General features: G+C 36.6%; 1 pseudogene; it reads left to right on the top strand.

The window, feature by feature from the left end:
- The window catches only part of LOC149547686 (RNA-dependent RNA polymerase 2-like), a 137,698-nt pseudogene extending 112,647 nt beyond the window's left edge, over positions 1-25,051 (top strand).
- The last annotated feature ends 502 nt before the right edge of the window (positions 25,052-25,553 follow it).

The following is a 25,553-nucleotide window of genomic DNA, read 5'->3' on the forward strand; positions in this document are numbered from 1 at the left end:
CTTGTCTTTTTCTTCGATGTTCCATTTTGTCCCTTTCCCTATATGCCGCAATGTCTTCATTGGATATCTTCCTTTTCCGTTTAGCCTTTCGACGACTGTTTCTCCCCATTCAAATGACACTATCAAACACCTAATGTTATATTTTCAAAAAAAATTCGATTGGTTGGGCCCCAAAATGGGACATTTTGTAAAACCCTTTAAAAAAAACTCAAAAAGTGATGTTGTCGGGGCTGCAGGGACAGGGAATATGTTGGAAATTGATGCCAAAAATATCGGATATCTGATATGCCCCCAAGACTTTTGGAGGGAAAACCGAGTTTGGGAATTATAGTTTATGATTTATAAATTATTTCAGTTATATTACTATGTAAAGATGTATTATTATATATATATATATATATAATAACGTAACGTCAAGATATAACATATAATCTATTAATATATAATAATATATTATGTTATTCTTATGATAATCTATAAATATATTTTATATTATTATTATTCCTATATTTTTATTAAATATAATAACGTAATGTATTATATATATATGTATGTATGTATGTATGTTATTAATATATATTATTATAATCTATAATATATTATTATTATGAGCTATGTTATTAATATATAATAATATATTCTCTTATTAATATTATGATCTATAAATATAATATGACCCCCTTTGACTCATAAAAATGATTCTAATATGTCCCTAGGGGTCCTAGGACCCCTAGGGACATATGTCGTCATGTAATGGGTCGAAAGGGGTCATAGGTCAACCTATGAGCCCCTTTGACACATATGAACAATTCTAATATTCCCTAGGGATCCTAGGACCCCTAGGATCAAATGTCATCATTTAATGGGTCGAAGGGGGTCATAGGTTGACCTATGACCCCGTTTGACCTATATGAAGCATTATAATATGTCCCTAGTATGTCGTCATGTAATGGATCAAAGGGGGTCATAGGTCACCCTATATCCCCCCTTGACCCATATGAAGCATTCTAATATGTCCCTAGGGGTCCTAAGACCCCTAGGGACATATATCGTATGTAATGGGTCGAAGGGGATCATAGGTCAACCTATGACCCACTTTGACACATATGAACGATTATAATATGTCCCTAGGGGTCCTAGGACCCCTAGAGAGATATGTCATCATTTAATAGGTCGAAGGGGGTCATAGGTCAACCTATGACCCCCTTTGACCCATATGAAGCATTCTAATATGTCCCTAGGGGTCCTAGGACTCCTAAGGACATATGTCGTCATTTGATGGGTCGACCTATGACCCCATTTGACCCATATGAAGCATTATAATATGTCCCTAGGGGTCTTAGGACCCTTAGGGACAAATTTCATCATGTAATGGGTCGAAGGGGGTCATAGGTCAACCTATGACCTCCTTTGACCCATATGAAGCATTCTAATATGTCCTTAGGGGTCCTCAACCTATGACCCCCTTTGACACATATGAACTATTATAATATGTCCCTAGGGGTCCTACGACCCCTAGGGACATATGTTGTCATGTAATTGGTCAAAGGGGGTCATAGGTCAACCTATGACCCCCTTTGACCCATAATAACTATTCTAATATGTCCCTAGGGGTCCTAGGACCCCTAGGGACATATGTCATCATGTAATGGGTTGAAGGGGGTCATAGGTCAACCTATGACCCCCTTTGACCCATATGAAACATTCTAATATGTCTAGGACCCCTAGGGACATATGTCGTCATGTAATGGGTCGAAGGGGGTCATAAGTCAACCTATGACCCCCTTTGACCCATATGAAAAATTCTAATATGTCCCTAGGGGTCCTACATATGTCATCATTTAATGGGTCACAAGGGGTCATAGGTCAACTTATGACCCCCTTTGACCCATATGAAGCATTCTAATATGTCCCTAGCAGTCTTAGGACCCCTAAAGATAAATGTCATCATGTAAAGGGTCGAAGGGGGTCATAGGTCAACCTATGACCCCCTTTGACGCATATGAAGCATTCTAATATGTCTCTAGGGGTCCTAGGATTTCTAGGGACATATGTCATCATGTAATGGGTCAAAGGGGGTATAGGTCAACCTATGACCCCCTTTAACACATATGAATGATTCTAATATGTCCCTAGGGGTCCTAGGAACCCTAGGGACATATGTCATCATGTAATGGGTCGAAGGGGGTCATAGGTCAACCTATGACCCCCTTTGACCCATAAGAACGATTCTAATATGTCCCTAGGACCCCTAGGGACATATGTCATCATATAATGGGTCGAAGGGGGTCATAGGCTTTAACCCATATGAAGCATTCTAATATGTCCCTAGGGATAAATGTCATCATGTAATGGGTCGAAGGGGGTCATAGGTCAACCTATGACCCCCTTTGACCCATAAGAATGATTCTAATATGTCCCTAGGGGTCCTAGGACCCTTAAGGACAAATATCATCATTTAATGGGTTGAAGGGGGTCATAGGTCACCTTATGACCCCCTTTGACCCCCTTTGACCCATAAGAATGATTCTAATCTAGGACCCCTAGGGACATATGTCGTCATTTAACGGGTCGAAGGGGATCATAGGTCAACCTATGACCCCCTTTGACCCATATGAAGCATTCTAATATGTCCCTACCCCTAGGGATAAATGTCATCATTTAATGGGTTGAAGGGGGTCATAGGTCAACCTATGACCCCCTTTGACCCATATGAAGCATTCTAATATGTCTCTAAGGGTCTTAGGACCCCTAGGGACATATGTCATCATGTAATGGGTCGAAAGGGGTCATAAGTCAACCTATGGACCCCTTTGACCCATAAGAACAACTCTAATATGTCCCTAGGGGTCCTATGACCCCTAGGGACATATGTCATCATTTAATCGGTCGAAGGGGGTCTTAGGTCAACCTATGACCCCCTTTGACCCATATGAAGCATTCTAATATGTCCCGAGGGGTCCTAAGACCTCTAGGGACAAATGTCATCATGTAATGGGTCGAAAGGGGTCATAGCTCAACCTATGACCCCCTTTGACCCATATGAAGCATTCTAATATGTCTCTAGGGGTCTTAGGACCCCTAGGGACCCTTTGACCCATATGAAGCATTCTAATATGTCCCTAGGGGTCCTAAGACCCTTAGGTACATATGTCATTATTTAATTGGTCGAGGTGACTTATGACCTCCTTTGACTCATATGAAGTATTATAGTATGTCCTTAGGGGTCCTAGGACCCCTAGGAACATATGTCATCATGTAATTGGTCGAAAGGGTCCATAGGTCAACCTATGACCCCCTTTGACCCATAAAAATAATTATATTATGTCCCTAGGGGTCCTACGACCCCTATGGACATATGTTATCATTTAACGGGTCGAAAGGGGGTCATAGGTCAACCTATGACCCCCTTTGACCCATATGAAGCATTCTAATATGTCCCTAGCGATCCTACGACCCCTAGGGACAAATGTCATCATGTAATGGGTTGATGGGGGTCATAGGTCAACCTATGACCCCCTTTGCCCCATGAGAACGATTTTAATATGTCCCTAGGGGTCCTATGACCCCTAGGGATAAATGTTGTCATTTAATGGGTTGAAGGGGGTCATAGGTCACCCTATGACCCCCTTCGACACATAAGAATGATTCTAATATGTCCCTAGGGGTCCTAGGACCCCTAGGGACATATGTCATCATTTAATGGGTCAAAGGGGGTCATAGGTCAACCTATGACCCCCTTCAACCCATAAGAATGATTGTAAATGATTCTAATATGTCCCTAGGAGTCCTAGGGACATATGCCATCATGTAATGGATTGAAGGGGGTCATAGGTCACCTTATGACCCCCTTCGACCCATAAGAATGATTATAATATGTCCCTAGGGGTCCTAGGACCCCTAGGGACATATATATATATATATATATATATATATATATATATATATATATATATATATATATATATATATATATATATATATATATATATATATATATATATATATATATATATATATATATATATATATATATATTATAATACTAATAAGATAATATATTATAAATTATAATAATAATATATATTAATAACATACATTATTATATTTTAAAAAAATAGGAAAAATAATAATAATATATATTATATTTATAGATTATAATAAGAATAATATAATATATTATTATATATTAATAGATTATATGTTATATCTTTACGTTACGTTATTACATATATATAATATATTATAATATTATTTTACATAGTAATATAACTAAAATAATTGATAAGTTATAAACTATAAATCACAAACTCGAGTTTCCCTCTAAAATGTCTTGGGATTTGAAATTTCCCTCCAAAAGCGAATGGGGGCTCATCGAGCCATATCAGATATCCAATGTCAAATTGAAAAATCATCGGATATCCGATTAGGCTTGGTATTTACCAAGCCTACCCAGTCAACCCAAAAAATGTTTTTGAGGACGGTTTTAGTGACACTCAAACTTCGGGTAGCCATCTGACAATGTTATTTTGATTGAAATTGAATGAAATGAAAAGAGTTTTTTAATATCGCTCTCGAGATTCCATCGATATAATTGCTGTCAAATTCTGAGTTCGATAAGTATTTATTATTTAATTATCAATGAACATTATTGCAAAGTGTTGATTGACATACTGATTGAAAAATAGCTATAACTTTCAAATGGTATAATATTTTTGAAATCTAAAAGTTGCGTCACATTCTATACTTTGCCTAGTATAAGAAATATAAATAAAAAATTAAATTTGGTAAAATTTTCTATTAGTTAAGGTGGTCAGACACAGGAGTTTTTTTTTTCTAAAAAAGTTTTGGTAGAAAATTCATATTTAATTATTTATTTAGAATAAAAATACCAAAAAATATGTGTCACATCCGAGCATGAGTCTACTTTTTATATCTATAATTATATTAAAAAAATATTATTATTTTATTTTGATTAAGGTGGTCAGACATACACCTACTTTTTATTTTTGCCCTAAAATTTTCGTAGTACTGCATTAAAATCCAAACTTTTGACCAATCAATTTTTTTTCTCCTAATAAGGCCTAGTAGTTTAGAAACTACATTCAATTTCCTACAAATTATTTTCTTACAACTTTTTGATATAAAGTCCATAACCACTTTAAAATTATGTGTCAAGTTGACATAACCCTAATTTGCTGATTTTTCACTGCCACTTAAGGCCATAGTTTGGTACACCATGATCCTGCACATACCCATAATATTATTATTATATTATAATAGTATAATATATTATATAATATAATAATATAATAGTATAATATAATATAATATCACATAATAATATAATAATATATTAATATAATAATATAATAATATAATAGCAGTATATTATAATATAAAATATAATATATAGTAATATAATATAATACACTACTTGACCCGCGAGGTGTTTCGAACTGCAGGATGACATGGCAGATATCGGATATCCGATATTATATTAGATACCTGATATCTGTCAGTAGTTATAAAAAAAAACACAACCCATGGGCTTATTCTCAAAGGGTTTTATTGTGTTCAATGCTCGAATATCGGATTCAAGATCGGATATACAATATTAGGTTTTTTATAATTATCAATTTTATTATAAATTTAATAGATTTTATCATGAATTTGTTAGTTTTAGTTGAATTTAGGATTTTTTTGATAAAAATTGTTAAAATTAAGGCTTTTTTTAATATATATTATGTTTTGCAAATTAATAGGAATGGCTGATCAAAATGATGACACTGAGGCAAGGAATAATATTGCTCATAACCTCCCACCAAACAATCCATTGCCCCCACAAAATCATCCACTAAATGATCCTTTATCCCCTCAAAAACCTCCTCGAATCGAGGATTTGATAAGCGAAAATCTTACCCAATTGAGGACTTTGCAAAGAACATATAATAATGTACCTGCATTGGCTCCTATGTTATCCATGTTAAACACCATAGTGGATAACATTTAAACCCTTACCAACCAACAAAATGCCGCTCTTCATTGGCGTGATGAAATGCATGAGATATTTGATGATGGCTTGAACTATGATGAGGTTGCAACCCTCAACATAACCAAAGAGGATTTGGCTAGCCTTTTTGCGAACCCGAAAATGGGTATACTAGTCAACAAAAAAAATCCAAACTATCGATTAAATGGTGCACAAATGATGTCGTACGTGCAAACTTTGGGATCATTGGTGAATGGTTTTTGATATCTCTCCACATAGCAATTTATAGGTGACATTTTATTTTCTTAGAAAATTATATGCAAAATTTGTGTTGAAACTCAAAGTGAACTATCAGAGCATGAAGCCAAACATGGGTGTAGGAGTAGGAGCTCCTCAGGATAGACCCTCTTCCCAGCAGAAGAAAGCTGGCACTTTTGTTCCCCCTACTGATATCTCCCCCCTTCCTCGAGTGCAACATCCAAATATTATGGTAGAGGCTAGCTCTTAGACCATCAGAGTCATTCATAGGCTGAGTAGCATGTTGATATCTCAGGCTAGGTTAGTCTTGCCTCCCCGTGTTGATGATGTTGGTGCTAGTTCATCATCAGCTAGGTCATCACATGTTTGTGTGCCTCACACTTGCATTACATGCAAGAATATTTTCTTGGGTCCCATAGGTGATCTTTCTGAGTATCATTTTGTATTAGATGAGGATACACCAGACACACGTGCAGAGGCTATAGACCCTAATGCAAGAGAGGAGGGGAATGCAAAGGCATGGACTCCTTTAGTGTCGGTACGTGTATACATTTTTTTGTTATGACATATGTGATTTAAAGTTATTTTTTATAATAGAGTAATTTTAATTTTTAAGCCATGCTGACTTATACATGTATGTGATCTTCATTCATATTTAGTTGATGACTGAGGAGGAGCTTAGAGAGATTGATGATGCCATGCTCTCGGCCATTTCATTTGGCCTTGAGACATCTACGGTACATTATGTTGTGTTCTCATTGTTTTTTCTATTTGATATTGTAGCATATATGATTGCTAATCTTTCTTTTATTTTGCAGCTGCCATCTATCCCGGGGACAAAGTGCAGGGGATGAACCAACACCTATTGACAAAGAAAAGGTAATTAGGTATTTTCTATTTAATTAAATATCAATACATTCTTGTAAAATATTACTGGTAATTAAATTTAATTACATTCTTTATTGTATATAGGGTGTGGCTATTGGCGATGAGCCCATACAGATTTTGCATCATAGACGCTCAGGCATTTCCATTCGCACCGAGAGCCCCATTGTATGTATAAGTATCATTTATTTTTCTTATCTTCATAAATAAATTCAAAATTGATTTTCGTGATATTAACAACTACTATTTTGTATCTCATAGGAGACTCCTAGTGCACATGAGGTTTGAAGGGAGAGTTATGTAGATTTGATGATGTGACCGCTATATCTTGAGGAGGAGCCTACACTAGTAAGTCGTTGTTTGAATTCATGATTAAATATGTTATAAATTTTACATGCTATGAATTGTAATGTTATAGTTTAAGTTGTAGATTCATCTAACAAACATATTTGAACATACACAACCCACAATTAGAGAGGTACAAGCATTGCCTAGGGCATATGAGAGGACTCTTGACCGGCACAGGAGGTTGACAATAGAGGTATTCATTATGAAAGTTTAATAGTATAAATATTTATGAAAAAAAGATCATTATGGATTTGAGTAATTCAATGTTAGATACAAAGAATCATATAAATTTAGTAGTCTAACTTTGGGTTTTCCTTTTTTGTTTATGTAGGAGGTATCCGATCCACCTAGTGTAGCGAAGAGGTTGCATTTTAATGATCCACCAGCACCTTAGGATATCATAGTTGTCATAGGATGTGTCATGAGACATTTTGAGATGGCATATGCCACATTGTTTACAAAAACATTGATATTACACACATTCTGATGGCATGATCAGCCACATTTTGTATATGGATCTATGTATTTTGATATATATTTGTGTACTTTGTCTATGGGTACATGATATTTGATATATATTTGTGTAATTTGTCTATGGATACATGTATTTTGATATATATTTTTGTCATTTATGTGTACAATGATACACATATTAATTTAGTATCTAGTATTGTTTAATTTATTGTGGATCATGTGTATCATTCATGTTTATGGAATATCACTAATTTTGATCATGTTTTTTATATTCAATTCAAATACAATAATTTTTTAATAAAATTTTAACAACTTTTATTATCAAATTTGGATGCAATGTTTAATTTGAAGTGTTATCATGACATAAAGACACTTCTTAACCTCGTACACAAGGTTCACATAACCCATACTAATCCACTTAACAAAACTAGCTTCATTAATGCATGCTATAATTTCACACCTTATATACGTATTTTCAACCTTGTATGGTCGTGCTCAAACCCCTAACTGACTCTTTGCACTCATTTTCACTTTGCAAGAAAAAGTTGCAAAAGTTACAAAATTGCAATTTTGCAACTTTTGCAATTTTGAACAATTTTTGATATAAATTAAAAATCCTAATTAGATAAGTTCACCAAACTTGGTAAAGGGTTATTCATAGCCCTCACGAGCTTCGAGTTACGACCCTATGAAGATCTACCTCAAAATGCACTTAGAGCACCTTGGAGACTCCTCGGTATGGGATGGCCACAGATGATGGAGGGTCTCTGTGGAAAAAAAAAGGGTTTTAATAGGGTTCACCTACCCATCTGAAGCTAATGGCGCTGAAGATTGGATGCCAAGATCAGCAGTTTCAAAGTTATGTTGTGGTGCACCTATGAACTAAGGCACACTGCGAGTTTTGGCATTAAGCGAGATCACTATGTTGAATCCAAAGGGAATGTGATCTCTCAAAAATGAGATAGGTTATTTTAGGCCTCAGCATCACCGTCTTGTAGAATTTGACATTTCATCGATAACCCTCATGAGCTCCAAGTTACGACCCTCGAAAGATCGACCTTGAAATGCACTTAGAGCACCTTGGAGACTACTCGATACGAGTTGCCCACAGATGATGGAGGGTCTCCATGGCCAAAAAAAGGGTTTCAATAGGGTTTACTCACCCATCTAGAGCTAATGGTGCTGACAATTTGATGCCAAGATCAGCGATTTCAAAGTTATGTTGTGGTGCACCTATGAACTGAGGCACACTGTGAGTTTTGGCATCGAGCAAGATCATTGTGATGAATCCAAATGGAATGTGATCTCTCAAAAATGAGATAGGTTATTTTAGGCCTTGGCATCATCGTCCTGTAGGATTTGATGTTTCATCGATAGTCCTCACGAGCTCTGATTTATGACCCTCAGAAGATCGACCTCGAAATGCACTTAGAGCACCTTGGAGACTACTCGGTACGGGCTACCCGAGGATGATGGAGGTCTCTATGGCTAGAAAAAGGGTGCCACCAAGGTTCACTCACCCATTCAGAGCTAATGGTGTTGATGATTCGATGCCAAGATCAACGGTTTCAAAGTTACGATGTGGTGCACCTATGAACTAAGGCACACTGCGAGTTTTGGAATCGGGCAAGATCGCTCTATTGAATCCAAATGGAATGTGATCTCTCAAAAATGAGATAGGTTATTTTATACCTCGGCATCACCATCCTATAAAATTCAACGTTTCATCGATAGTCCTCACAAGCTCCAAGTTACGACCCTCGAAAGATCGACCTTGAAATGCACTTAGAGCACCTTGGAGACTACTCGGTATAGGCTACCCACGGATGATGGAGGGACTCTGTGGATGGAACAAAGGTGTCACTAGGGTTCACCCACCCATTCAGAGCTAATGAAATTGACGATTCAATACCAAGATCAGCAGTTTCAAAGTTACGCTATGGTGCACCTATGAACTAAGGCACATTGCAAGTTTTGGCATTGAGTGAGATTGATGTGCCGAATCCAAATGGAATGTGATCTCTCAAAAATGAGATAGATGATTTTAGGCCTCGACATCACAATCCTCTAGAATTTTACGTTTCATCAATAGCTCTCACGATCTTTGAGTTACGACCCTCGGAAGATCAATCTCGAAATGCACTTAGATCACCTTAGAGACTACTCAGTACGGGTTGCCCGCAGATGATGGAGGGTCTCTGTAGCTGGAACAAGGGTGTCACTAGGGTTCACTCACCCATCCGGAGCTAATGGCACTAATTATTCAATGCCAAGATCAACGGTTTCAAAGTTACTTTATGGTGCACCTATGAATTGAGGCACACTGCGAGTTTTGGCATCGAGCGAGATCATTGTGCTAAATCTAAATGGAATGTGATCTCTCCAAAATGAGATAGGTTATTTTATGCCTCGACATCTCAATCCTATAGAATTCAACATTTCATCGATAACCCTCACAAGCTCTAAGTTACGACCCTCAAAAGACCAACTTCAAAATGCACTTAGAGCACCTTGGAGACTACTTGGTATGGGCTGCTCACGGATGATGGAGGGTCTTCATGGCCAAAACAAGGGTGTCACTAGGGTTCACCCATCCATCTGAAGCTAATGGCACTAACGATTTGATGCCAAGATCAGTGGTTTCAAAGTTACGTTGTGGTGCACCTATGAATTGAGCCACACTACGAGTTTTGGCATCGAATGAGATCGTTGTGCCGAATCCAAATGAAATGTGATCTCTCAAAAATAAGATAGTTTATTTTAGGCCTTGGCATCACCGTCTTGTAGAATTTGACATTTCATTGATATCCCTCACGAGCTTTGAGTTACGACCCTCGAAAGATCGACCTCAAAATGCACTTAGAGCACCTTGGAGACTACTCGATATGGGCTTCCCGCAGATGATGAAGGGTCTCCATTGCCAGAACAAGGGTGTCACTAGGTTTCACCCACCCATCTAGAGCTAATGGCACTGACAATTTGATGCCAAGATTAGCAGTTTCAAAGTTACGTTGTGGTGCACCTATGAACTGAGGTATACTGTGAATTTTGACATTGAGGGAGATCATTGTGTCGAATCCAAACAGAATGTGATCTCTCAAAAATGACATAGGTTATTTTAGGCCTTGGCATCACCGTCCTGTATAATTTGATTTTTCATCAATAGCCCTCACAAGCTCTGAGTTATGTACCTCAAAAGATTAACCTCGAAATGCACTTAGAGCACCTTGGAGACTACTTGGTATGGACTGCCCACGGATGATGGAGGGCCTCTATGGCTATAAATAAGGTGTCACTAGGGTTCACCCACCCATCTGGAGCTAATGGTGCTAACGATTTGATGTCAAGATCAGCGATTTCAAAGTTACGATGTGGTGCACCTATGAACTAAGGCACATTGCGAGTTTTGGCATTGAGCGAGATCATTGTGCCATATCCAAATGAAATGTGATCTCTCAAAAATGAGATAGATTACTTTAGGCCTTGGCATCACCGTCTGGTAGAATTTGACGTTTCATCAATAGCCCTAATGAGCTCCGAGTGATGACCCTCGGAAGATCAACCTTGAAATGCACTTAGAGCACCTTGGAGACTACTCAGTACGAGGTGGCCATGGACAATGAAGGGTCTCTGTGGCCGGAACAAGGGTTTCACTAAGGTTCACTTGCCCATTCAAAGCTAATGGCAATGGTGATTCAATGCCAAGATAAAATATATGAATGAGATGGTAGCTAACCAAAGCTTAGAAGATTATTTTTAGAGTATTATAAAAGTTTTTTGTGAGAACCTTGCTACTGAAAATTCAAAGTATATGCATTTTTCCTAATGATTCTAAGCATGAATGCTAGATGGATCCATTTCTGAAATGCATTCAGCAGGTTGATAGTTGTTATGAACTTTGAGCTACCTTAACAAAAGGAGGGGACTCCTTGACCGTGGAGGAAGAGTTGAAATGGTTGTAATTATGCATGGTAACCATGATGAACCAACAAAAAGGAGAAACACTATAAAAATCGGCAAATCAAGCTTAAAGTTTGTGCTTTCAAGAGACTGTGCAATCGGGTATTTTTCCCAGCTCAAGTCAAGGGAGGAGTCACCATTCAAACTAGCACTTGAACATGAAGATGATTATGGAGAAGATCAAATGCAACATGTTGATTTAGTCCCGAATGTTGATACTTTCAATCAACAATGTGAATTAAGTCACACCATTTTCATTCCTTAATAGATGTTGCATCAAACAATTCAATACTGTTCATTTATCCATATTTTGGTATTTGCCTTCAAGCATGTTAATCATGGCACTTTTAAGAATAAAGTCAACTATTTTAGCCAACCAGTGAATGAATTTATTTAGCATTTGTCTTGTTACTAGGTAGGGTAGAGTAGGTTAGTTTTCAAGCTTGCTACAAGTGTTACCTTTGGATAATACTTGTCAATTGTGGAGTGTACATTAAGCCTAAATTTGGCTCGTTAATATCTTTCCTTTCTTGTACATAGATTCAATAGGAATTTTGAATTCAAGCTCAACATTTTTGGGTAAGTATGATGATGTGTCACTACCATGTCTCTCTTATAATAAACCAACATGGAAAAAGGTTGAAAGGTGAAACACTTATTTTAATTTGAGACATCTTTAGAGATGTTAATTCACCCCCCTTAGGATCATACAACCAATAGGCTTTACTAGAGTCATAATAACCAATAAGGATTAATTTTTCAATGTTATTATCATAATTCATTGTCTTCTCTTTTTGGGATATGTTAAGCCAGGTTGACTGAGTCTAGAATAGGTTAACCTAGGTTGACTGAGTTTAGAATAGGTTAACCTAGGTCCAACTGTTCCAAAATAGGATGACCTAGGTTGACCTATTCCCTAGGGGCTTTGGGTCCCAGTGCAATTTTTTTCTTAGAGTTGTAAATTTGGAATTTGGGTGACTTGTAGTGATGTAGAGTAAGCACAAGGAAGCACCAAACAATCAACCTTCTACCCCCAAACCTCCAAACTCCACAAGGGCTAGGCAAAGGCTATGATTCACTTCCAAATGGATACTACTCTAATATTACAACTTTCCAACAAGGTCACAAACTCAATTCTCCAAAGAAGACAAGAATCCAACTTCTTCCTACTTGGATCAACAATGGACTACTACCCCCCAACTAATTGGCAAAAGTGGGCTTATGGTGTTCCCAACCTTTCTAACATCAATGATGGCTTGAGGAAACCTTAACTTGACCAAAACAAGGCAAATCACTCATCAGACCTGCTACTGATAACCCACAAAACAAAATGCAGCATTTGACCTACTAGGCAATTAGGCCTACGAGTTCAATTTTTCAGCAACAACTCAAAACTCTTCCAATGGACTTGGCCAACAAAGTATAGTTTTAGTTACCCTTTTCCAAGGATTAAAAGACTTCAAAGTTTGAAAACTTCACTCCACTCTAGCATGCCTTAACCCCAACCATGCACTTAGGCCTAATTAGCAACTTTAGGCGTGGTCTACAAGGTAATGGCCAAGAATGGGTTCATGGAATCAATCTTCCAACTCCAGAGTGTTCTCCTAACCTAGAAAAAAGTTTCTTGCTAATTAACCAAGTCCTCAACTCCTTTTCTTCACCTTACTCAACCAAATTGCACAAACAAGGTCTAATACATGGGTAATATTAGACCTAGGGCTTGCTCCCATAAATCTCTGCTACAACCTCCTGTCTCAAGACCTTTAAAATATGATAATTCATTGCCCTAACTTGATCCATACAAATTTGGAAAAATTTCCAATGGTGGAGTTTCAAGTTAGGGCCATTTCTTTGGCCAAACCCTTGTTTTGAGGGTTTCACAAGGCAGTGACCAAGAAAAATCAATAACTTGATTATCCTGACTGATGAACACTTGAAATAAAAACCAAAACTTCATAAATAAGTAGGGTTATCAAATCATTACAAAAATTTTCACTTCCCAGTCACTGTACGCCATACTATACAGAAAAACCAGTCAAAATAGTCTAGAAACAGTAGATTTTATTGATTCCAAAGAGTAACTACATATATTTCTTCATGTTATCTCTCCCCTTGGGTGTCTAGAGCCTTTATAGGCCATTAAAAATGGGTAGAACCACCCCATGGTAGTTTTAGCCATTGGGAGTGGTTTTTTGAAAAAGTTGTCAAATTATTGCAAAAGTTGCTAATGCAACCTTTTCAATTTTTTTGCAATTTTTGCTATTTTGATAAACCTTCTTCCTAATTCCATTCTAACAATTCCTAAATGTTATTCTAAGACTCAAAACACCTAAACTATCCTAACAAACATAAAATAAACCAAAATTCCACCTTTTGGACCAAGTGATGCCCAAGTTCATATTAACACCTTAGGATCTTATATCCATTACATGGGTGGATGGCCTTAAGGAGATTTATTAATCAATCCTAAGGCCTTATTACATTGAAAAAAATGAAAATTTTGATTAGGTGCTCTAATCCATGTAGGCTTGCTTTGTTTTTTGCCATTGTAGAATTTGAGCAATATAAATTCATGAAACCCTGAAGAACACATGTATGCAAGAACTTGTCACTGATAAGTAAAGAGAAAAAAAGACAAGGGTTTAACTTTGACAATATACAAGATCACATTATTAGAATAAAATAATGAGTAGAATATAAAATGGGTATATATGGACAACAATACTTTGAGTTCATACAAATAGATTAGATAAATGTAGCAAAGCACACAAGTGTTTCAATAAGTTTATGTGATTGTTTTCACACAATTCGAGCCTATATAATATATAGAACCCAAAATTTCACTTGAACTATAACAACCAACTTTAATAAAGTGTAACAGAACCACCCTAGCATTCCCAAGATATAGAAAAACATTATCCAAATCAACTATTTCTTCCACCCATCGCTCTTCTTGCACCACAAGTCTTTGTTTATAATAACCTAGAGATGGAAACCTCACACCATTAAAAAAAAATGAAATGCATTCATAAGACTTGTAGTAAAAGCCTTACACAATATTAGCATCATAAAAACACTTCTTGTTTAAATGCTCTTAAAATTTTCCTTATAGCCTTGCATCACATGCAAATATGATTTGTAAAAAATTGTTCAATATCTTCCTCTTAGAATTCCTTACAAAGAACCTACCAAAATACAAATTAGAATGTGTAACTAATTTAACCTGTCTTTTTCATTATTACAAAAACCATATACAAAAAAACTTCACATTTTACATCATAATACATCATAAATCTTAGGAATTCTCCCCAACACCCCCACACCCCCCCCCCCCCAACTCTTCATGATGTACCTACATTCCAATATCATAAAAAATATTAGTAACTTATTGTATTAAACAAGATAATCATCGGTTCACTGAATCATTATGAAGAAAATAATATAAGAAGTAAATATACCTAGTCGAGTGTTATAGTACAGTCCTCTCTCTGTTTTAGGGTCTCCAACAGGGCTTCGTGATCAGCATTAGTAATAGTAAAAAGTACTTTTACTTTTGGTCTTCCTTGATGCTTCAACAACTTTACATTTGTTGCTATAATAAGATATGAATATATGAAAATTATTTTGTGCTTCTGATAGTCTTCGAATGCAGGAATTCCATTCCTTCTAAGCATGTATGTCCGTAGCCATGTTCCAGTGACAACCACTGAACCAGTACAATATGTGAATCCATCATCATCTATGATCGGTTGTGCAAGCTTTTGTTTACCTCTTACACAATGTCCTAACCAATAATCAAATTTGTCATCATTCCCCTATGGTGCAACCAATGCAAAGACATGTCTTGGCTGAAGAAGATCTGATAGATGGTTATGCTCGAGTGAACTTTCCATGTCATCATTTTTGATAGAGGGTATGATAGACAATGGAGTAAGTTAATGTGGAGCCCATGTGTTCATCCACTCACTTGACTCACAATGATCCCAATCACACTAAAAATAACTAGGACAAAAGTAAGCTAGTTGTTGTGTCCAAATGGTCCATGTACTAGAAACAGAGCTAAGGAATTAATGCATTTTTTATGAGTCTCTCATTGTAGCACAATCTGATGTATCACCTATGGACCCTTCCTCAACCAACCATAAGAACTTGCATACCACTGAATCAAGAATCCCCCCCTGTGATAATGCTAAACTACACCAATCAACAATGCTATGAGCATCAACAAGCTCTGTTGTTGAAATCTTCAATTGCTCCTTAACTAGAGCTCTCTTCACACATGCCCCTACTCGATCATGTTCCCCTTTCCCATGGCTGGACTCAAAAAAACTCCAAATATGAGGCACCCTCCTCTCTACGTGCATCCTACACAACCAATAAAACATGAGAGCATTCTTGAATTGACCTGTACAATTATCTGACAAAATTATATGTCTATCCATAATAATTGCATGCTCTTGTAAGAAATCAAAATAATTCTCGAAACAATGTTGCACAAACTCATGAGAGTGAGATCTATCATCACTCATATAAAAATGATACTTTCTAATAATCTTTTGATTATCTTCCACACTATCAGAGGCATGTCTATATGTTATGTGGACAAAAATAGCAATATGAATGGAGTTGTAATACTGCGATTGTGTCTCATTTTGAGGTTGCAATGTGTAGTTATCAGCAAAATCAACACCTGATATAATAGTGCCAATGGGAAAAGTCTCCTTACACATTCTAAATTGTTGATCCAACCACTGAGACTTGTGACTATGTCTTGCATACTTGTAGAAAATATTTTTCTTGAAATCTGAAATAAAACTAGCCTCACTGATATCTTTTCCAACCAATTCACATCTAGAGCCCTCATCCCCACTCTCCAATGTGTATTTCACCGTTTCATATACCTTTTTTTTACTATTGTCTTTCCAAGATCTTGTTCGCACCCCTGATGGAAACATGTGTCAAATTTGGATAACCCACCACATTCTAAACACTTCTCATTTAAGAAAGCATTTCTATAAAAGAAACAACCATCAACTCTACGACATAGAAATTGATCTAGCAAGTCTCTTGATGATTTTGGAAGCCCAATAGCACCACAATTCTCCAACATTTATTTACTATGCAAAGTAAAATGGATGGAGCGTAATAGTCCATGGTGCATAGAAAACTCAACATGATATTTGCAATAACATGTATTTCAAATTTTAAGTGGCACACAATAAAATGGCTTCAAAGATTCAAAAGCCCTTTGTGATATATGAAGACTTGGATGACTCTCTCTAAATTGTTTGAACAGCATAGTTTGACTTACCTCCAAATAGTGTTTAGGATGTGGCGTGCATTCTCAGATGCCAATTCTCAACTTTAACACGTCTTTAGCATGGGGTGATACTCATGAGCTAGAGAGCCAAAATTGTGTAATTTCTTCCTTCACATCATTGGATAGCTTCTTATCAAAACGTAGAAGTCTCCCACCAAATGGACATGTTTCATTTTGAAGAAGATCATCAATTCTCTCTCGTTGACTAAGTGTTCTTCTCAAAGTAGTACAATTTAGGTTCAAATCAATAGAAGTTTGTCTCATATATCTACCCTTTCTCAAATGATGACTTACCAAAGAGGTTTTAATAACCCTTCGAGTAGCTCTATTATCCTTCTCCCTACTATTTTTTCCAATGCTATTGAGAGCACTGAAAAGATTCTTCACAATAATGGCATTTCTTTGTAACTTTTTATTGACATGAATCTTCAATTTGGAAAGCATAGGTCTCATCTTTTGCATTTTTAATAAGTGCATAAAAAACTCACATTGCTCCACCACTGTCTTGTTGCCGAAAAACATCTTATATAGTCTTGACGCCCATAACCAAATGGTTCTTTCTAATTTTTTCCCATCCAAATTGGTAATAATCATTTCATCACTTTCAATTATCCATTTTGGTGTTCTAGAACCTTCATGTTGATTATAATTAGGAGATATGTAAGGTTCCTATGCATTGTCATGTTTAGCATGGTCAATTATGCAATTTACATTATGACCTAGTAGCATTTCCTCCTTGAGATTTTCATTCTCTAAATTTTCAATTCTGACATTATCATTTTCAATTGGTACATTTTCATTCCCCAACTGCACATATTCATTATCTGACTCCATGATTTCACCTTCGATTAATTCATCATCAACTTGACTGAAATTTAACATACCTTGTGTTTTCTTTCGGTGCTCTATTTTATCCCTTTCCTTATATGTCACAATGTCTTCATTGGATACCTTCCTTTTGTGTTTAGCCTTTCGATGACTGCTGCTCCCCATTCAGATGACAATATCGAACACCTAGGGATATATTATCAATTTTTTTTTTATTGTTTGGGCCCCAAAATGTGACTTTTCCTAAAACACATGAAAAAGGCCCACAAGAAGTGATGTTGTCAGGTCTACAGTGACATGGAATATTTTCAAAAAATAATACCAATAAATATCGGATATTTGATATTGGCCAGGACAAAATATTGGATGGAAAAACAAATTTATGAGTTATGACTAATGAGTTATGACTTATCTAAAAATATATCACATATATTAATATATATATATATATATATATATATATATATATATATATATATATATATATATATATATATATATATATATATATATATATATATATATATATATATATATATATATATATATATATATATATATATATATATATATATATATATATATATATATATATATATATATATATATATATGAAATTATATTATATTATATTATTATTATTATTTAATATAATAACGTAACTATTAATATATAATAATATATTATGTTATTATTATTATTATTATCTATAATCATAATATATATATGATTATTATGCTTTATTATTATTTTTACAATATTATTATATTTTTACTATATTATTTGTATTTGTTACTATTACAAAAAATAATAATTGTTTATATGGGTTGAAAGGGGCCATAGGATGACCTGTGACCCCTTCGACACATTTCATGACGACATATGTCCAAGGACCCCTAAGGACATATTATAATCGTTTATATGGGTTAAAAGGGGCCATAGGATGACGTATGACCCCTTTCGACACATTCTATGATGACATATGTCTCTAGGGGTCCTAAGACCCCTAGAAAAATATTAGAATCATTTATATGGGTTGAAAGGGGTCATAGGATGACCTATGACCCCTTTCGACACATTCCATGATGACATGTGTCTCTAGGGGTCCTCAAACCCCTAGGGACATATTATAATTGTTTACATGGGTCAAAAAGGGCCATAGGATGACCTATGACCCCTTTCGACACATTCCATGATAACATATGTCGGATCCCTAGAGACATATTATAATCATTTATATGGGTCGAAAGGGGCCATAGGATAACCTATGACCTCTTTCGACACATTCTATGACGACGTATGTCTTTAGGGGTCCTAGGACCCCTAGAGACATATTATAATCATTTATATAGGTCAAAAGGGGCCATAGGATGACCTATGACCCCTTTCGACACATTCCATGATGACATATGTCATTAGGGGTCCTAAGACCCCTAGGGACATATTAGAACTATTTATATGGGTCGAAAGGGGCCATAGGATGACCTATGACCCCTTTCGACACATTCCATGACAACATATGTCTCAAAGGGTCCTAGGACCCCTAGGGACATATTAAAATCGTTTATATGGATCAAAAGGGGCCATAGGATGACCTATGACCTTTTTTGACACATTCCATGATAACATATGTCGCTAGGGGTCCTAGGACCCCTAGGGACATATTAGAATCATTTATATGGATTGAAAGTTTCGACACATTCTATAATGACATATTTCTATAGGGGTCTTAGGACCCCTAGGGACATATTATAATCATTTATATGGGTCAAAAGGGGCCATAAGATGACCTATGACCCCTTTTGAGATATTCCATGACGACATATGTCTTTAGGGGTCTGAGGACTCTTAGGGACATATTAGAATCATTTATTTGGGTCGAAAGGGGCCATAGGATGACCTATGACCCCTTTTGACACATACCATGATGACATATGTCTCTAGGGGTCCTAGGACCCCTAGGGACATATTATAATCATTTATATGGGTCGAAAGGGACCATAGGGTGACCTATGACCCCTTTCGACACATTCCATGGCAACATATGTCTCTAGGGGTCCTAGGACCAATAGGGACATATTATAATCATTTATATGGGTTGAAAGGGGCCATAGGATGACCTATGACCCTTTTTGACACATTCCATGATGACATATGTCGCTAGGGGTCCTAGGACCCCTAGGGACATATTATAATCATTTATATGGGTCAAAAGGGGTCATAGGATGACCTATGACCCCTTTCGACACATTCCATGACGACATATGTTTCTAAGGGTCCTCGGACCCTTAAGGACATATTAGAATTGTTTATATGAGTCAAAAAGGGCCATAGGATGACCTATGACCCCTTTCAACACATTCCATGATGACATATGTCTTTAGGGACATTATAATCATTTATATGGGTCAAAAGGATTCATAGGATGACTTATGACCCCTTTCGACACATTTCATGACGATATATGTCTCTAGGGGTCCTAGGAGCCTTAGGGACATATTATAATCATTTATATGGGTCAAAAGGGGCCATAGGATGACCTATGACCCCTTTCGACACATTCCATGATGACATATGTCGTTAGGGGTCCTAGGACTCGTAGGGATATATTAGAATCATTTATATTGGTTGAAAGGGGCCATAGGATGACCTATGACCCCTTTCGACACATTCCATGACGACATATGTCATTGGGGTTCTTAGGACCCCTAGGGACATATTATAATAATTTATATGGGTCAAAAGGGGCCATAGGATGACCTATGATCCCTTTCGACACATTCCATGACGACATATGTCACTAGGGGTCCTAGGACCCCTAGGGACATATTATAATCTTTTATATGGGTCGAAAGGGGCCACAGGATGACCTATGACTCTTTTTGACACATTCTGTGATGACATATGTCTCTAGGAGTTCTAGGAACCCTAGTATAATCATTTATATGGTCGAAAGGGGCCATAAGATGACCTATGACCCCTTTTGACACATTTTATTACAAAATACCCTGGGGACATATTACAATCATTTATATAGGTTGAAGGGGCTAGAGGATGACCTATGACCCCTTTCGACACATTTTATTATAACATATGTTGCTAGGGGTCCTTAGACCCCTAAGGACATATTACAATTGTTTATATAGGTTGAAAGGGGCCATAGGATGACCTATGACCCCTTTCGACACATTTTATTACAACATATGTCCCTACGGGTCCTAAGACCCCTAGGGACATATTACAATCATTTATATGGGTTGAAAGGAGCCATAGGATGACCTATGACCCCTTTCGACACATTTTATTACAACATATGTCCTTAGGGGTCCTAAGACCCCTAGGGACATATTACAATCGTTTATATGGGTCAAAAGGGGCCATAGGATGACCTATGACCCCTTTCGACACATTTTTATTACAACATATGTCTCTAGGGGTCCTAGGACCCCTAGGGACATATTATAATAGTTTATATGGGTCAAAATGGGCCATAGGATGACTTATGACCCCTTTTGACACATTACATTACAACATATGTCTCTAGGGGTCCTCAGACCCCTAGGGACATATTAGAATCATTTATATAAGTTGAAAGGGGTCATAGGATACCTATATCCCCTTTCGACACATTCCATGATGACATATGTCTCTAGGGGTCTTAGGATCCCTAGGAACATATTATAATTATTTATATGAGTCAAAAGGGGCCATAGGTCCTTTCAACACATTTCATGATGACATATGTCTCTAGGGGTTCTAGGACCCCTAGGGACATATTATAATCATTTATATGGGTCAAAAGGGGTCATAGGTCCCTTTCGACACATTCCATGATGACATATGTCTCTAGGGGTCCTCAGACCCTTAAAGACGTATTAGAATTATTTATATGGGTCGAAAGGGGTCATAGGATGACTTATGACCCCTTTCAACACATTCCATGATGACATATGTCCCTAGGGGTCCTATTATAATCGTTTATATGAGTCAAAAGAGGCCATAGGATGACCTATGACCCCTTTCTACACATTCCATGATGACATGTCTCTAGGGGTCCTAGGACCCTTAGGGACATATTAGAATCATTTATATGGGTTGAAAGGGGCCATAGGATGACCTATGACCCCTTGCAACACATTCCATGATGACATATGTCACTAGGGTTCTTAGGACCCCTAGGGACATATTATAATCATTTATATGGGTCGAAAGGGGCTAGAGGATGACATGTCACCCCTTTCGACACATTCCATGTTGACATGTCACTAGGGGTCCTAGGACCCCTAGGGACATATTATAATCATTTATATGGGTCAAAAGAGGCCATAGGATGACCTATGACCCCTTTCGACACATTCCATGATAACATATGTCTCTAGGGGTCCTAGGACTCCTAGGGACATATTATACTCATTTATATGAGTCGAAAGAGGCCATAGGATGACCTATGACCCCTTTCGACACATTTTATTAAAAAACATGTCCCGAGGGGTCCTAGGACCCCTGGGGACATTTTATAATCATTTATATGGGTCAAAAGGGGGAACCCTTAGGAACATTTTATAATCATTTATATAGGTCGAAAGGGGCCATAGGATGACCTATGACTAATGTAATGGCTACTCTTGCTTCCATGTTACAAATGCCAAAGAGTGATCTTTGACATGAGTTCCTGGTGGAAATGTTACTCTACTCTACTTATAAAAAATACAAAAAAATTGAAAAACAAAAAAGTGTCACTGATGAAAACTTGGCAAATAGGAATCATGGTAGCAAAAATAGAATCTTTGCCAAGAAAGTTGTTCTAACTATGTCTACCTAGTGTCACTTGTGTCACTATTGAGATTCCTCTAAGGGAAGATCTCTCGCATTAATCACCAGTTGTTCTAACCACATTTGCATACTATCACTTGTGTCACTTTTGAGATTCCTCTCACTGAAGATCTCTCGTGTCAGTCACCAATTGTTCTAACTATGTTTGCCTACTATCGCTAGTGTCACTCCATAGATTCCTCTCATGGAAGATCTCTTAAGCTTCAGTCACCAGTTGTTCTAACTATGTCTGCCTACTGTAGCTTGTGTCATTTTTGAGATTCCTCTCATAGAAGATCTCTCATGACAATCACCAGTTGTTCTAACTATGTCTGCTTGTTGTTGCTCATGTCACTTTTGAGATTCCTCTCACAGAAGATCTCTAATGTCATTCACTAGTTGTGATAACTATGTCTACCTACTATCACTCATGTCACTTTTGAGATTCCTCTCATGGAAGATCTCTCTCGCGGGTGTCACTAGTTATCCTAACTATGTCTGTCAACTATCGCTCAGTTTCCTATTAAGGTTCTTCTTACTAAAGATTCCTATTTGACTTTAATCACTAGTTGTTATAATTGTATTTGTCTATTGTTGTCACCCTACTGAAGAGATTTCTTTCATATATATTATGAACATTTACACTTGGTATCAATCCTATAACACAAAAAAAATGAACTCAAAACGATGAACTTTTTTGGGATATGCTAAGCTTTTTTTTTTTTGCTTTTGCTTTATCATGTCTCTTCAAGCTACTAGATGATGTCTCTTTTGACTAGAGTAGCGAGGACTGGGGGCATGATCTTTTCTTTGCTTTTTGTTTGTTGGTCTAGTTCCAATAATCTGAAGTGTCCATATAAAAGGGGTGTCCACTATAAGAGCCTTTATCTTGTGTTGGATGGGCATGTGTACCTCGACTCATTTTATATGGACTCTTCATTGAGGTTGATTATTTTCCTTGCCTATTTGGGTGAATTCTCTATGCTACAGTTACTATTGATACTCGTGCTACTAAGTGAATGTGCAGGTCATTGCAAGTATACTTAGCATGCTTTTGTCTTAGGTTACGAACACAAGTGTCGTTATGAACAAAATACTTACTAATTACTTAACATAAGAAGGATCTCTTGTGTGTCTAGTGTGTCTGCACACAAGAAATATTCTAGTCATCCTAGCATTTATGCTTTGATGCTTATGTTCACTTGCTACATTAAAAGGGACAAATGTTTTGGTCATTTTGGCTTCTTGTGCCTCATTGCTTACATTTAATCCCAAAAAAAAGAGACAAATCTCATATTCATATTCTCATGATTGTAATGTCAGTGAGAGTTGTATGACATTTGCATTTTTGCTAAACACTCAATGATGATAATTTTACGAGCTTGGTAACTAGACCTATAGTTGCATCTAGTGTAGGACTACATTGCATAAGCACATGGTTCAATCATTGATTTACTTGCATCCTTCATGGTGAGGGATTGTTGGTTTCTTCAACATATCACATTTCATTTTAACTGCACAAGTGATCAATTAATCACCCCCTTGGCTAATCTATCTGCCTTGAACTCATTTTGGGGATTGAATTTGAAATCTGACACACTCAAACAACTCAAATCCACACTGTAAATTTTTGGGACCGACACAATCGAATGCTTGTGAAATTCATTTTTACTAATACTTTGCGAATCTTGAAATATTTTCAACTCACATTTTTCTTCAAATTTTCTAAAATTTTTGGAAAAGTCAACTCTGGTCAAATTTGGTAAACTTTGGTCAAACCTTGTCTTTTGGACCTCGAAATCATTTTGAATCAACTTCAAATTTTCTTTAGAGTCTTCTAATCTCTTCTACATTCTTTCTAATCTCATATTTCTTCTATATCTCTCAATATACTACTCTACATCATTGATCTGGTGTGTTATCTTTTGATTTCACTCCCAAAGGTGGTAGGATGATTACATCATTGAATCTTTCAAAACTGGATTCAACTCAATCTGAATCTTATGTCCTCATCACTTGGGGCATTTTTTTCCCCTCTATCTGACATCATATGTCATCTATCTCATATTTTGATCAATTGATCACACTTATAACGATCCTTATCATAACTCAATGGACAGGTATCGAGACAGTCTACCCCGACTCGTAAGGATCAAGCCTCGTCCTGGGGATGATTCTATGACTCATGATAGGTCTTGTTATCTCTTTCATGGATTAGTATTTAGGTGTTCTATATGGACTCTAGATGGTTAAGCTTCGTTCTAGAGATGATCCTAACTCTTGCTGAGAATTAAGCTTCATTCTGGAGATAATTCTAGGCTCTTGCTTTCAATCACTATTCAATGGATAGGTATCGAGATAGTCTAACCCCAACTCTTGAGGATTAAGCCTCATTCTGTGGATAATTCTATGAATTGTGATTAATGTTGTCATCCTCTAATGGATAGGCATTGGGACAATCTAACCCTAACTCCTGAGAATTGAGTCTTGTTCTAGGAACAATTCTATGCAGTTTGACAATATTTGTTCTATCAATTTTAGTATCTAGGTGTTCTATCTGGATCCCTTAAGGTTAAGCTTCATTATGGAGATAACCTTAAAAATCTTATCAATCTTGGTATCTAGGTGTTCTATCTAGATCCCCTAAGGTTAAGCTTCATTCTAGAGATAACCTTA

This window comes from Cupressus sempervirens, chromosome 7, assembly GCF_028749045.1.
Source record: "Cupressus sempervirens isolate cs-2001-9-10 chromosome 7, ASM2874904v1, whole genome shotgun sequence".
NCBI classification, from domain to species: Eukaryota; Viridiplantae; Streptophyta; class Pinopsida; order Cupressales; family Cupressaceae; genus Cupressus; species Cupressus sempervirens.